Below are 12173 nucleotides of genomic sequence, written 5' to 3'. Positions count from 1 at the left end.
TGTGCATTTTGCAATTTACCCAGAATTTTATTGATTAAAGAAGACTTTAGGAGTTTTCTAGATGCTGAGGTTTTCTCCCTTAACCCCATAACCCAAAGCTGTACTGAGATGTTAGGAGATTTATGGATTTACAGTTCAAACTTGTGTGACTGCCAATGCAGACTGTGGGTAAGTGCAATCCTGACCTGGATGATGAGTTACTGGAAATACAGCAACAATTAGTAAACAGACATGGTCTGCAGGCTGCTTCTAATTATACACTCATGACGAATGACATTTCCTCATGACAGCATTTTTCACTTTCAAATATGACCTTTTAACATTTTTTTTTTGTTTTTCAGCTTTTAAGAGGCGACAATGGTTCACGTTTGAAGGGCTTCACTCAAACCACGAAAAATAAATGTCTGGGTAAATGTACCTGTATTTCACAGCTATAATTACTCTGCACTTATCTGACTACCATATATACAGATAACTGCACCCTTGGTAAGATTCTCTTTTCATAAGAAAACCTAAAAAGCCTCAATATAGTGTAATAATGTTGGTTGTTTATCTACAGTGGTTTAATGTGTGGGCTCTGTTTCCTCTGTCCCCAGAACAAACACCTACTCCTTGCTCACCTTACAATTTCCTATTCTTGGCTTTCACTGCTTCTTTATATTGCAGGAGGTTGGCTGTGCTTTACTCTCCTTTGTATGTGACACTAAAGGATCTATTTTAACAATCTAACGCAAAGCTTAAAGCGCAAAGCGCAACTAACATTTATGGGCTTGTCCGACTTCTTTTTGTTATTTTGACAGTGGAAAAACCAGACTTAGCACCAGCACAAGGGGCAAAAAGGCTGTGCTAACTGTCTTAATTATTCAGAGGCGTGTGTGGGACATAACATGCAATGGAGCAATTGGAATGGCATGTCACCTCACCTTTAAATGCCAGTGGCACATGATCTACGGCGGATCGCTATTACAATGCCACATTTGCCCGACAAGCCAGATCACTTTTCGCTTGAAGAAACGGACGTGCTCGTGCACAATGTGGACACCATGTACGGGAACACCACTGTTCCACCAGCCTTTCGAAGTGTAGCAGGTGTGGGATGATATAGCAGGAAGTTAGTACTCGCTGCCTTAAAATAGCACTGCGCTGACAATGCGCCCGGCTACGCCTCATTTAAAAAACACTACTACTATAAGCATAAAGCAGGCCCAAAATTGTCTGCTAATTTAATGATGTGCGTGCAAGGTGTGAAAATGAACAATGCACTGGTACGAAACTAGCAAAAGCACTTTGCATTGCAATTTTGCCAGCGGAATATGAAATGGTTTTTGTTGGTCAAAAGTGCAATGCAATTTCGCTGCCTTAAAACAGCAAAGCTCCGACAATGTGGCCGGCCACGCCCCATTAAAAAAATACTTTTCCTATGAGCAGAAAGCAGGCACAAAATTGTTTGGTATTTTGACAACATGCACGCATGGCATGAAAATGAAAAATGCGCTGCTACAAAACTATCATGTGTCATGCTGATTAATGGTGGAAAATAGGGCCCTGAGTCTCCTTCACCGTGTATCGATCCACCATACATAGATCAAAGGTGTATATTTGAGTATGTACTCCCTTACCAATGTGGGAGTACCGTGTATGTTTTGGGGGACGGGGGATTCTGGGCCCTTGTTATGGATGTTCCTTTATCACTATTTGATTTGCATTTACAAAACGGTCCAACGTCAATAAATATTAGCAAATACAGGAGTGTTGGAAAGGGGCAGTTAGTAATGTGTTGAAGCTTACGAGGCACTATGATCTCACATCTCTGGTGCTGGGTGTTGGAGTTCAGCCCCCTGATCTGCTTCACATGCATGTGTGCTTCCCCTAGGCACTGCGATTTCCTCCTTGACTCCTAACACATGCACTTGCCGAATAGGTGTCTGTGCCTTTAAATGTATTGGATGCCGTGTACTTCATAGTACTGGGTATAAATACATCTACTCCAAATCTGTATATATCACAGCTTTGCTAGAGGATGGGGATCTACAGAGCCCTCATCATAACATAATGAGATTTTCTCGTCATGTCGTGATCGAGGAGCAGCAGGGGTCAGATGCAACATGTTAGTGTTTTGGAGGCCGGGCAGCTCAGACAGACAGTGCTCAGGTGCTGGGTGAATATGGCTCTGACCAGCATTCTTTCGCTGAGGAGGGTTTCTGGAACAGATGGTGGTGTAGGTGGCAGGTGTCAGTGATTATTCCAGCCTAGTGCAGGTTCCCGGGGGACAGCAGAGACTCTCTGCAGTGACCTTTTGAAGCAAGGGGACTCAGTGCTGGGCTGGACAGGGATGCAGGATGTGAGGATGCCCTCTGAGGCTGCTCTATTGGTCTAGATCGGGGCAGGTAACCAGTTTTTCAGGCAGCCTTTTGATTGATGTGCTGTCTGTGGAAATGTGGGTATCGTGTTTTTCCCAAAAAAATGAATGCCAGAAAATCCAACACACTCAACACTTCACCCCAACCCCCCGCCTGTTAAGAAGGAACGCATCCATCCACCCATCATTTAACTGCTTATCCTGGGCAGGGGGCTGGAGCCCATCCCAGGCAGCACAGGGCCATGCCCTGGGTGGGATGCCAGTTCATCATAGGGCACACAAATGCTCAGCTTTGCTCTGCAGGAGAAATCCAGAGTAAACCCAAAGGACAGGAGAAGGACATACAAACACCACAATATACAGTGAAGGTGGGATTTGAAGCCCAATCCTGTAGTTGTGCAGCATCAGTTATACCCTACATGTACCCTATAGATAAACATAATTTGAATAATAATAATCACATTGTTTTAATGTGGATACATTAAGGTAGCAAGATGGTGAGTAGGTCTGTTGCCTCACGTTGCCAGCATTGTATTAATCCCACCTGTGTGCTGTGTGTGGAGTTTGCATTTTCTCCTTGTATTTTGCTGGTATGTTGTTCCCCTGGGTACTCCGGTTTCCTTCTGACACCAGAAGGTATGCAACTAGCTAAATGGATTTCTCTAAACCACCCATGGTGTGTTTGCTTTGAGATGGACTAACATCCTGTGCAGGGTGTCATTCATTCTTAGGTCCTGTGCTGCCGGGGACAGGCTCCAGGCCTTCACTCCCTCACCCCTGTGCTGGATAGGTATTAACAGAATGGATCGATAATGACTCAAATCATCAACAGACGTTACATCACACATAATCACCATGAAGGGTGGGGAGTGAACTCCATGTTCTGTAATAAATAGGTCTCTGAGTAATTAGTCTCTATTTGAAAATATATATGTGCAAATAATGGGAAATAAGAAAACAGCTTTAGGAAGCGGATCTATTATTGAAGGATTATGTGAGTTATGATGGTTATATGTACACCTCTGTGTACAGTACAGGCTGATGAGCCTATTATTGACAGTGAATGCTTGGCAGAAACCCGACTGTGCAGCACATCGCTTGCTAATGAGCACGCGTCGAGTCAGAGCCCATCCCTCGCTGCGCTTTGCGTCAGTGCCCCCCCAGGGGTGTTTTCTATTTGCCACTGCTAATGAGAAGAGTTTTGGCACAGGAAGACACTTATCAGCAATACGCAAATGCGCTGTGTGGCTCACTAACCTCACCAGGGGGGTCGGGGGAAGTTAACATAACTAGCATCATGGAGTCTGGCTTAGCTAATGTTAGCACAGAACCTGGAGCTGACCTTTGGGTTTCAGGACCTGAAATTCTTCATAGCAGTGCATGTGACAGGGAGTCAGAAGTGCATTCTTCAATGGAGCTGATATCTGGGTGCATCTGAAAGCTGACTGTTTTTAGAAGAAAAAATGTGGTTGAGGGGATTTTTGTTAGTTCACACAGATCAAATACCAAAGTTCTCCTTTCAGTTTTCTGGATAAATGAAAAATACATATAAAGCAAAATGGTCATATTTCAGTAACAATATTAACCTGATGAAGGGTAAGACTGATCGGTGTGAGTTATGATATTGTTTATACATATGTGACTGGCAAAGACAAAGAGCGGTAATTTTGCAGAACATTGCTGATTACTCAGGAGAATGAAAATGAAACCTTACACATTCCTCTTCTCTCATTGGTGGTATTATTGTTCATGCTGGGTGCCTGTCTTATTTAATGTCACATGAAAAACATCTGAGAGGAGCCAGCGCACTACACTACATGTCACTATTCTGGTTCTGCTCCATCAGTCACGCACTTGCCTGCGCATTTGCAGTTCGATTGTGGAGTCATCAACAGCTGGTTACTTTCAGTGGCCTTTTGGATATCAAAGTATGGGTTCACTCCTGTGGTACTGTGCAAGACTGCGCTCTACAAGAAGCTGGTAGCTAATTGACGAGCAATGCGATTGTTAACGGGTCCTTTCCGATTTGGTAAACAAGCTGAACACATGACATGTTTCTGAAAATTAAGAAGCCTCGTTAGGAATGTCTGTAACCCTCTATATACACATACATATATGCATACATTTATGCATACACATATACATACAGAGAGCTGAGGAAAAAATTAAGACACCACAGCACAATTTTTTGTTTCATTCATTTCACAATTTGTAATTGTGCATTTGTGAATATATATATATATATATATATATATATATATATATATATATATATATATATATATATATATAGCCTTCATTCTTGCTTTGTGTGTCTTCAGTCCTGCTTCTAGCCTGATACAACTGCACTTAATGTTTCCCATTCTTTCTGAAGGTCACTTGATGTCATCCTCCAATTCATGAGAAATTGGCATAAAAGTTAACGGTCATCTTTGGCATTAGAAAGTCACTTCTGCCCTTTACCTGGCTGGTTTCTGCTTGTTCCCGGTGTCTCCTGCTTCACCTTATTCTTGAATACTGCTGTCTTAGAAATTTTGAACCTGGAAATAAGCTGCTGCTCAGCATAGCCTTCTGCCTGCAGAACCACGATTAACCGAGGATTTAAAAAAGCAGATTTAATTAAAAATATAGAGCAGTCTCTTAATTTTTTTCTGTGCCTGTATGTATGTGCGTATATAAAGAACATCCATCCATCCATCCATCCATTTTCCAAACTGCTTAGCCTTCTGGGTCATGGGGAGTTCGGAGCCTATCCAGGCAGGGAACAACCCAGGACAGGGGGTCAGCCCGTCGCAGGGCACACTCACACACCATTCACTCACACACGCATTCCTACGGGCAATTTAGGAACTCCAATTAGCCTCAGCATGTCTTTGGACTGTGGGGGGAAACCGGAGGAAACCCCACAACGACATGGGGAGAACATGCAAACTCCACACACATGTAACCCAGGCGGAGACTCAAACCCAGGTCCCAGAGGTGTGAGGCAACAGTCTGCACCACCATGCCGCCCCATATAAAGAACAGAGCATTAAAAAAAATTGTTCAAGTTCATTATCAGAATTAAGCACGTATTGTAATTAAATGAACGTTTGGATTGCTGAAAATGCGTTTCAGATATTTAGATAAATCAGGTGGAACAATACAGCCCTCAGAAGGTTGCAGCATTCTTTGTGGCATGTTGTATGTTGTGCAACATTGCCATGCATGATGGATGTCTGTTGGACATTAATGCGGACACAGTAGAGGACTTTAGAAGGTGTGATGCTGAACTGCATGTGCCGATGCCAACAAAGGAATGTACACCGGCAGCAGTGCGGGCAAGGAGGGATCAGCTAGCAGAAGGGCTGAATCGTCTGTAGCCTGGTAAGGAATATAAATGTGAGATGTAGAAAAATAACAGCCCTATTGCCTTTTGTTTAAACATTTTAAACAACCTTAAACACATACCGACACGCCTCTGTAGGCTATGGGACAAAGACTGAACTTTTATTTATATTTTGCTAACTGCAGACCCAAAATTTAAATTAAATGACGCACAAGCATAGTTAAGTCCCTGGTCCCAGCTGCTGCTCTCGTTCAGCAGCGAGCTTCTGTTTTTCCCGTCTTCTGACATCATTATACCGCTTTCGGCACTGAGCAGATGATCTGATGATGCCAGAAAACGAGGAGGCAATCATTTTCACCTCATGCATGAGCATGTCCATTTCCTTAGCCGAAAAGTGATCTAAGTTGCCAGGCAAAGGTATAGCAATCTTCCGTGGATAATGCACTGCTGCCTTTTAAAGGTGAGGTGTCATGCTATTCTGTTTGATTCATTGCATGTTATGCCCAAAACACGCCTCTGAATAATTAAGAGGGTTAGAACAACTTTTTGCACCTTGTGCTGGTGCAAAATCTGGTTTTTCCACCATCAACATAGCAAATTGGATTTGTTAGTTGTGCTTCGCACTTTACACTTTGCTTTAGATTGTCAAAATACAGCCCAATGAGTTTATTGTACTGAAATGGCTTCACAGTCACCGGATCTCAACCTAGCACAGCACCTGTGGGATGTGGTAGAATGGGAGATTTGCATCATGAAGATGCAGGTGTGTGTGATGCTATCGGGACCAAATTCTCAGAGGAATGATTCAAGCACCTTGTTAAATCCATGCCGTGAAATATGAAGGCAGTTATGAAGACAACCCAGTACTAGCAAGGTGTACCTAATAACTTAGCAAGTAAATGTATATATGGTGCTTTTCTCTTCTTGCAAATACAATAAATGTTATTGATGTTTATCCTTGGTAGCACATAGAGACAGCGAGTGTAAAACATTTCAGGGCACAACCTAATACAAACAAGTAAGACCAGAAACAAAGAAGCCAACCAACATAGTTTTGTCACACTGTCCCCTGGTGGACATAACTGTTAATCCTCCAGATTGACATAAACTGTACTCCTAGGCAAACAAATGGGACAAACATCAGTTGCACATTTGCCCAGGATTGTAAAGGCACAAGTTTGAGCAGGAAATATCAAGTATAAACCAACCATAAGGCTGAGTGAAATAAACTTTTCCGTCACTTGTATCTGTGATCTCATTCTTTGGGTCACTACCCAGAAATTGTGACTATAGCTGAGGGTAGGAATGTAGACTGACAGGGGAATTTAAAGCTTCACTGTCCAACTCGCCTCTCACTTCACCACAACAGACTGGTACAAAGTCTACATAATTGCTGACACTGCACCAGTCCGCCTGTCAGTCTCCCTGCCAGTAATCCACGCTTTTATGCTTGAGAATTATAGCTTCTGACTTATTGCCAGAGATGCAAAACAAGCTTTCACTCTGGTTTTACAGGGACCCGTAGCAGCGGGCCCAGTACCCCATACTCTTGAAGAGGATACCTCAAGAGACACAGTCATTCATAAAACACAAGTAGATTGGTTAGGCAAACTCTCAGAAATCATCCACTATTTTTGTGAAGGTAAAGTGCTAGTCCAGTGTTCCACAACCAGGATGAGATACGCATTCGGTTCTGAGGTTCAACTAATAGATTGAAACTCCTCTCCAGTACCCTAGTATTGGCCTTCCCAGGAACACACCCTACATTCCCTTAAAGGTTTGGGCCACCACCCCAGTCTGCCAGAGGCACTGTCCCCAACCTCAAAGCAATGTTGATCAGTGGACAGCTCAGCTCCTCTCTTCACCTAAGTATCTAAAACAAATGATCAAAGATTTGATGACATGACTACAAGATGGCTTAGGGGGTTCTGGTATCAAGTGTACTTGTGAACACCTGTATGCTCTAACATGTGGCTAGCACAGAAGTCCAATAATGGAGCGGATCCGGCTGGCCAATCACAACTTTCTAGGTTTCACTGTTGTTACCCACATAAACCTTAAAGTCCCTCAGGACTTTAGCCAAAGGGGGTGTCTTTCAGCACCCGAGTCAAGGTCTGTGAAGCATTTTGGATACTGATGTTTGGTGCATATAGGCCAATTCATACTTCACTTCGCTTTCTGTTGTGGACAAGGGGATGCGATGTAAATCATCGGGGACTGCCTGTGGATGACTGCGGCTGGTGCACGTGTAGCCCACTCAAGCAGAAATGTGCATCAACCACGAACACACAACATAATTGATTAATTATTTCCAGTAGGTGGCAGAGTGGACTTCCGGAGATCAATCGTCAAGAGTGAAAGAGCAGAGGAAGAATAGCTGTTGTTGTTGTAGTTACGGTCAGCAGCTGTATGACGAAAAAAAGCAGAACTATTCCAGCATTTTGAAATCTTTGAAATAAAATTCACTGAGCCGGTGGAGGAGAGGGTTCGGGTCCCAACTAATTTTGCCATAAGGATTTTAAAATACTGTCGTATGCCTTATTACTATAATACCACCCAAGCCTTGACTAATAACTTTAAAACTGTTTATAAAAGCTTACCAGTTTCACTACACTGCTTGTATTTCTGTTTGTTGCAATATATCTGCCCTCTGATGGAATATTACTGCTGTTTGCATGCACTGACCACAACCATCCGCATCTGCAGCCAGATGTAACATTAACAAAAGCTGCTGCACAGACAACCGACCACAGCATGAAAGTGTACAAAAAAGCATCAGGCCTGTCATGGCAGAGGAGCAACTGCAAAATTTATCAAGAGGGACCAATCCTGTCAACAAGTTTCACTGGGTGCCCTTTTCTTGCCAGTCATGCAAAATTCACAAATTATCTCATTTTAATTGTTAGTGTATAATTATATAATTTTTCATTACAACTCTTTCATATATGAATGCAGTGATTTAAATATATGTGGAGGAGAGTGCCTGAGAGATAGATGGCTAATATAACTCATGCTTCAGGCATTTAAAGAGCCGACTGAAGCCTCCATCAGCTGTTTGGGAGGCTATTCAGTTCCCAGCAGGCTGAAGCCACTGAAGTCCATCACTAGCTGCCAATGAGAGATGTCAGAAAGCTAGAACCTGGCTAACAGCGGAGATGCTCCCAGACAATGTGCACATTCAATTACAGTCCCCAACTTACAGCCTGTGCTGCCAGGGACCATGTCCTTGTCACCACTCTCGGAAATTGTTTCCTGGGAAATTTTGAGCTCTGGTATAAATATATTTTTTTTGTTTTGGATCTGAGTAACCATGGATCATTACATAAGTCAACATATTTAATTTCTTAATTAGTGCATAATTGTAGCCATCAGTAGGCAGTGCTTACCATTTAAATATGTAAATTCTAATAAATAAAAGTTGCTTTCAAGAACAGGATTTTAGTGAGAACATAGCACCTAAGTTTAACTAATTAAATTACTAGTAACTAATGCAGAATTGATTTCTGCAATCACTGTGGGCTGACACAGCATGTCATACAGCGACTGGACCTGACACAGTCAGAGCACTCTGAACTGAAATGCATGCGAGGAGACCTACCGTCAGGAAACGTACCCAAGGATACGTACATTATCATGTGTTTATGGCCAAAGCGACATACTCGCCAAAAAAAAAGGTTTCTGCCTGTAGAGACATGAGGCTGAAATCCTGGTGCCCGCTACATGTTGTCCCTTTTAGAGGGTGGGGTGTGCCTCTTTGAGTTAGGGCACTGTGTCTGGGATTGAAAAGTTGTCGGCTTTATTCCCTAAAAAAGGCCCTTAACCCCAATTGCTCCTAGGGTGTGGGACACTGGCTGAGCCTCTGATTTGGCCTCAAAACTCATTTTTATCTGTATGGGTGTCTGTGTCTCTCATGGGACGCAAGATGGGACAGGTGAAAAGGCAATTTCCCCATGGGGAGCAGTAAAGTGTCCCTATCCTATAAATATAGTATCTTAGCTTGTGTTCTGCAGCAAGTCTGGCCATCACACTGAGGAGGACCACGTAGGCCTTTCCTTTAAAGTGTAGAAGAAAAACAACATCAACATTTCTCCAGTGAGGCATATGATGCAAATCAAGGTAAACAGAAGGAAGGGGGACAAAAGCAGGACAGGTTTGTCTCATTTAAAGAATAAATTAATCCATCACAGCAACAAAAAAATGAAACTGAATGAAGGATACAATACTTGTCTATTATAAATCCATTATAAAAGGACAATAACCTCTTTTCTTGTACCCCATCCTATAAAGCACAATGCACAGATATTATTTTTTTAACTAGCAAAGCTTACATACTGTATCAACTCCATGTGTAAGACAGAGTATTTATAAAAAATATGAAAATCTGATTTATTTTCTTCAGTGGATGAAGTCAAGACCATGACGAAACACTGGGCATACTTAACAATTATAAGTGCACATTGAGAAACAAAGTTTTACCAAACATTGGAAACCACACATCAAAAAGTGGTTAGGTACTCTGAATTAGCCATATACCCTCAAATAAAAATGGCACTTGATTTATGTTAACGGTTTGACTGTAAATTAGAGCTTCAACTCTGCTGTTCCACATTACATGACACCCAATATGAATAAATAAAGTGCAGTTAAGTGATTTAAGTTAACAGGCAGGAAAGGGAACACTGCATTTGAGATAAATTACTTCTAAATCCGTGTGAAGGGGCTCTGACATATTTGGCAGAAACAGCAGTGACACAAACACTAGCATTTCATCGTAGCTTCTATACAAATACTGGTTATTTGAGATCTGAAGCATTGCTTTACTAATGACCTTTGCTATTTGTGCTGATTTCGCTGGTATTCCTGCCCGTTCAGCGTCATTTTTTGTATTTTTTTCTCTTTCCCCTCAAGGCACACTTCACATTCCTAACATTCCTTTCATGACTGTAATGTATGTGAAAGTACTTCAATCACTGATTGGAATGTGAACATTTTCGTAATCTGGCAGCCTTATTTTGACAGATGTACATATTTATTATCCATTAATCTGTGACTGTTTTCCTTAACATTGCGCATCCTTTCAAATAAAAGTGGGCGGTAATGTGTTATATTGGTATATGTTTGCCACTCAGAGGAGCAGGACTGGAAGTGTCTTCCAGCCTGCAGCCACTCTGGTCCTGATTATTATTATTATATACAATCAATCATAAGTATAAAACCTGCGTAACACATGTAAAGCCTCTATTTCTTCCTAACCCATCTTCTTATATTTCACTCTAAAGGGTCAAAGTAGCCTCACAAATCCTGTGTTCAATTCATTTCATTATAACTAACCGTTAATCGTGTTTAGTACTGAAACTCTTCCTCTATGTTAGCACTTAACTTATGAGGGCTTTAAAGATCAATTACTGCCAGTGAGTACCAACATTTGACATGCTAGTACAAAATGTCTCCTCTGCAATAAGCAATCTAATCTCACAGGGTGACATTGGTTCTTCTATATTTTTCGACTACCTGTGTACTACCTAGTGCCATTTCCACTTTTCTGTGCGCAGGTCTTTTTTATCCCAACACACTGTTACTGATATTGTCATTATTTAGACTGCAGAGCATGAGACTAAAGTAGCTTCATACCATATTGAAGTCACTATGTTAAAGGGGAAATATATAACTGCAATTACAAAATTATAATTTCTGATAAAAACACAATCTCGAAGTGGGGCAGACTGCAGTCTTCCTTGCAGCAAGAGGGCATTACCCCCAGGGCCAGAGACACATCCTGGGCTGCAGGAAAAACAGGAGCCCTAGAAAGGCTGGGCTGCAACCTGGCAGATGAAATTCAATGTAGATACTACATGGTAATCCATGCAGGGAGCAGAAATATAAGGTACAGATATCTTATAGGTTCCACTGAAATAAAGGTAGCTGATTATGATAAAGACCTCGGTGTGTATGTTGATGCTTCCATGTTCCACTCACGCCGGTGTGGGGAAGCAATTGAAAAGACCAGTAGGATGTTAGGGTACATCGCTAGGTGTGTGGAGTTAAGGTAAAGGGGGGGGGTGATGCTAAGATTATACAATTTATTGGTAAGACCCCACCTAGAATATTGTATGCAGGTTTGGTCACCTCACCATAAAAAAGACATTGCTGCCTTAAAAAGGATTCAACGTAGGGCTACAAGAATGATTCCCGGTCTTGAGGAATGTCTTATGCGGAGAGGTTAGATGAGCTGAATCTGTTCAAAGGAGACTAAAGGGGGATATGATCCAGGTATATAAGATTCTAACAGGTCTGGATGCCGTTCAACCAAATAGTCACTTCAATAATAGTACAAATATAAGAACTCATGGCCATAGGTGGAAATTAGCGGGAGAACATTTTAAACTGGATATCAGAAAGCACTTCTTTACACAGCGTGCAATTAGAGTATGGAATAGTCATCCTGTTAGTGTAGTGCAAGCTAAAACCTTAGGTTCCTTTGAATTA

The sequence above is a fragment of the Brienomyrus brachyistius genome, chromosome 15 (assembly GCF_023856365.1).
Source record: "Brienomyrus brachyistius isolate T26 chromosome 15, BBRACH_0.4, whole genome shotgun sequence".
Taxonomy (NCBI): domain Eukaryota; kingdom Metazoa; phylum Chordata; class Actinopteri; order Osteoglossiformes; family Mormyridae; genus Brienomyrus; species Brienomyrus brachyistius.
Note: the sequence above shows the minus strand (reverse complement) of the source record.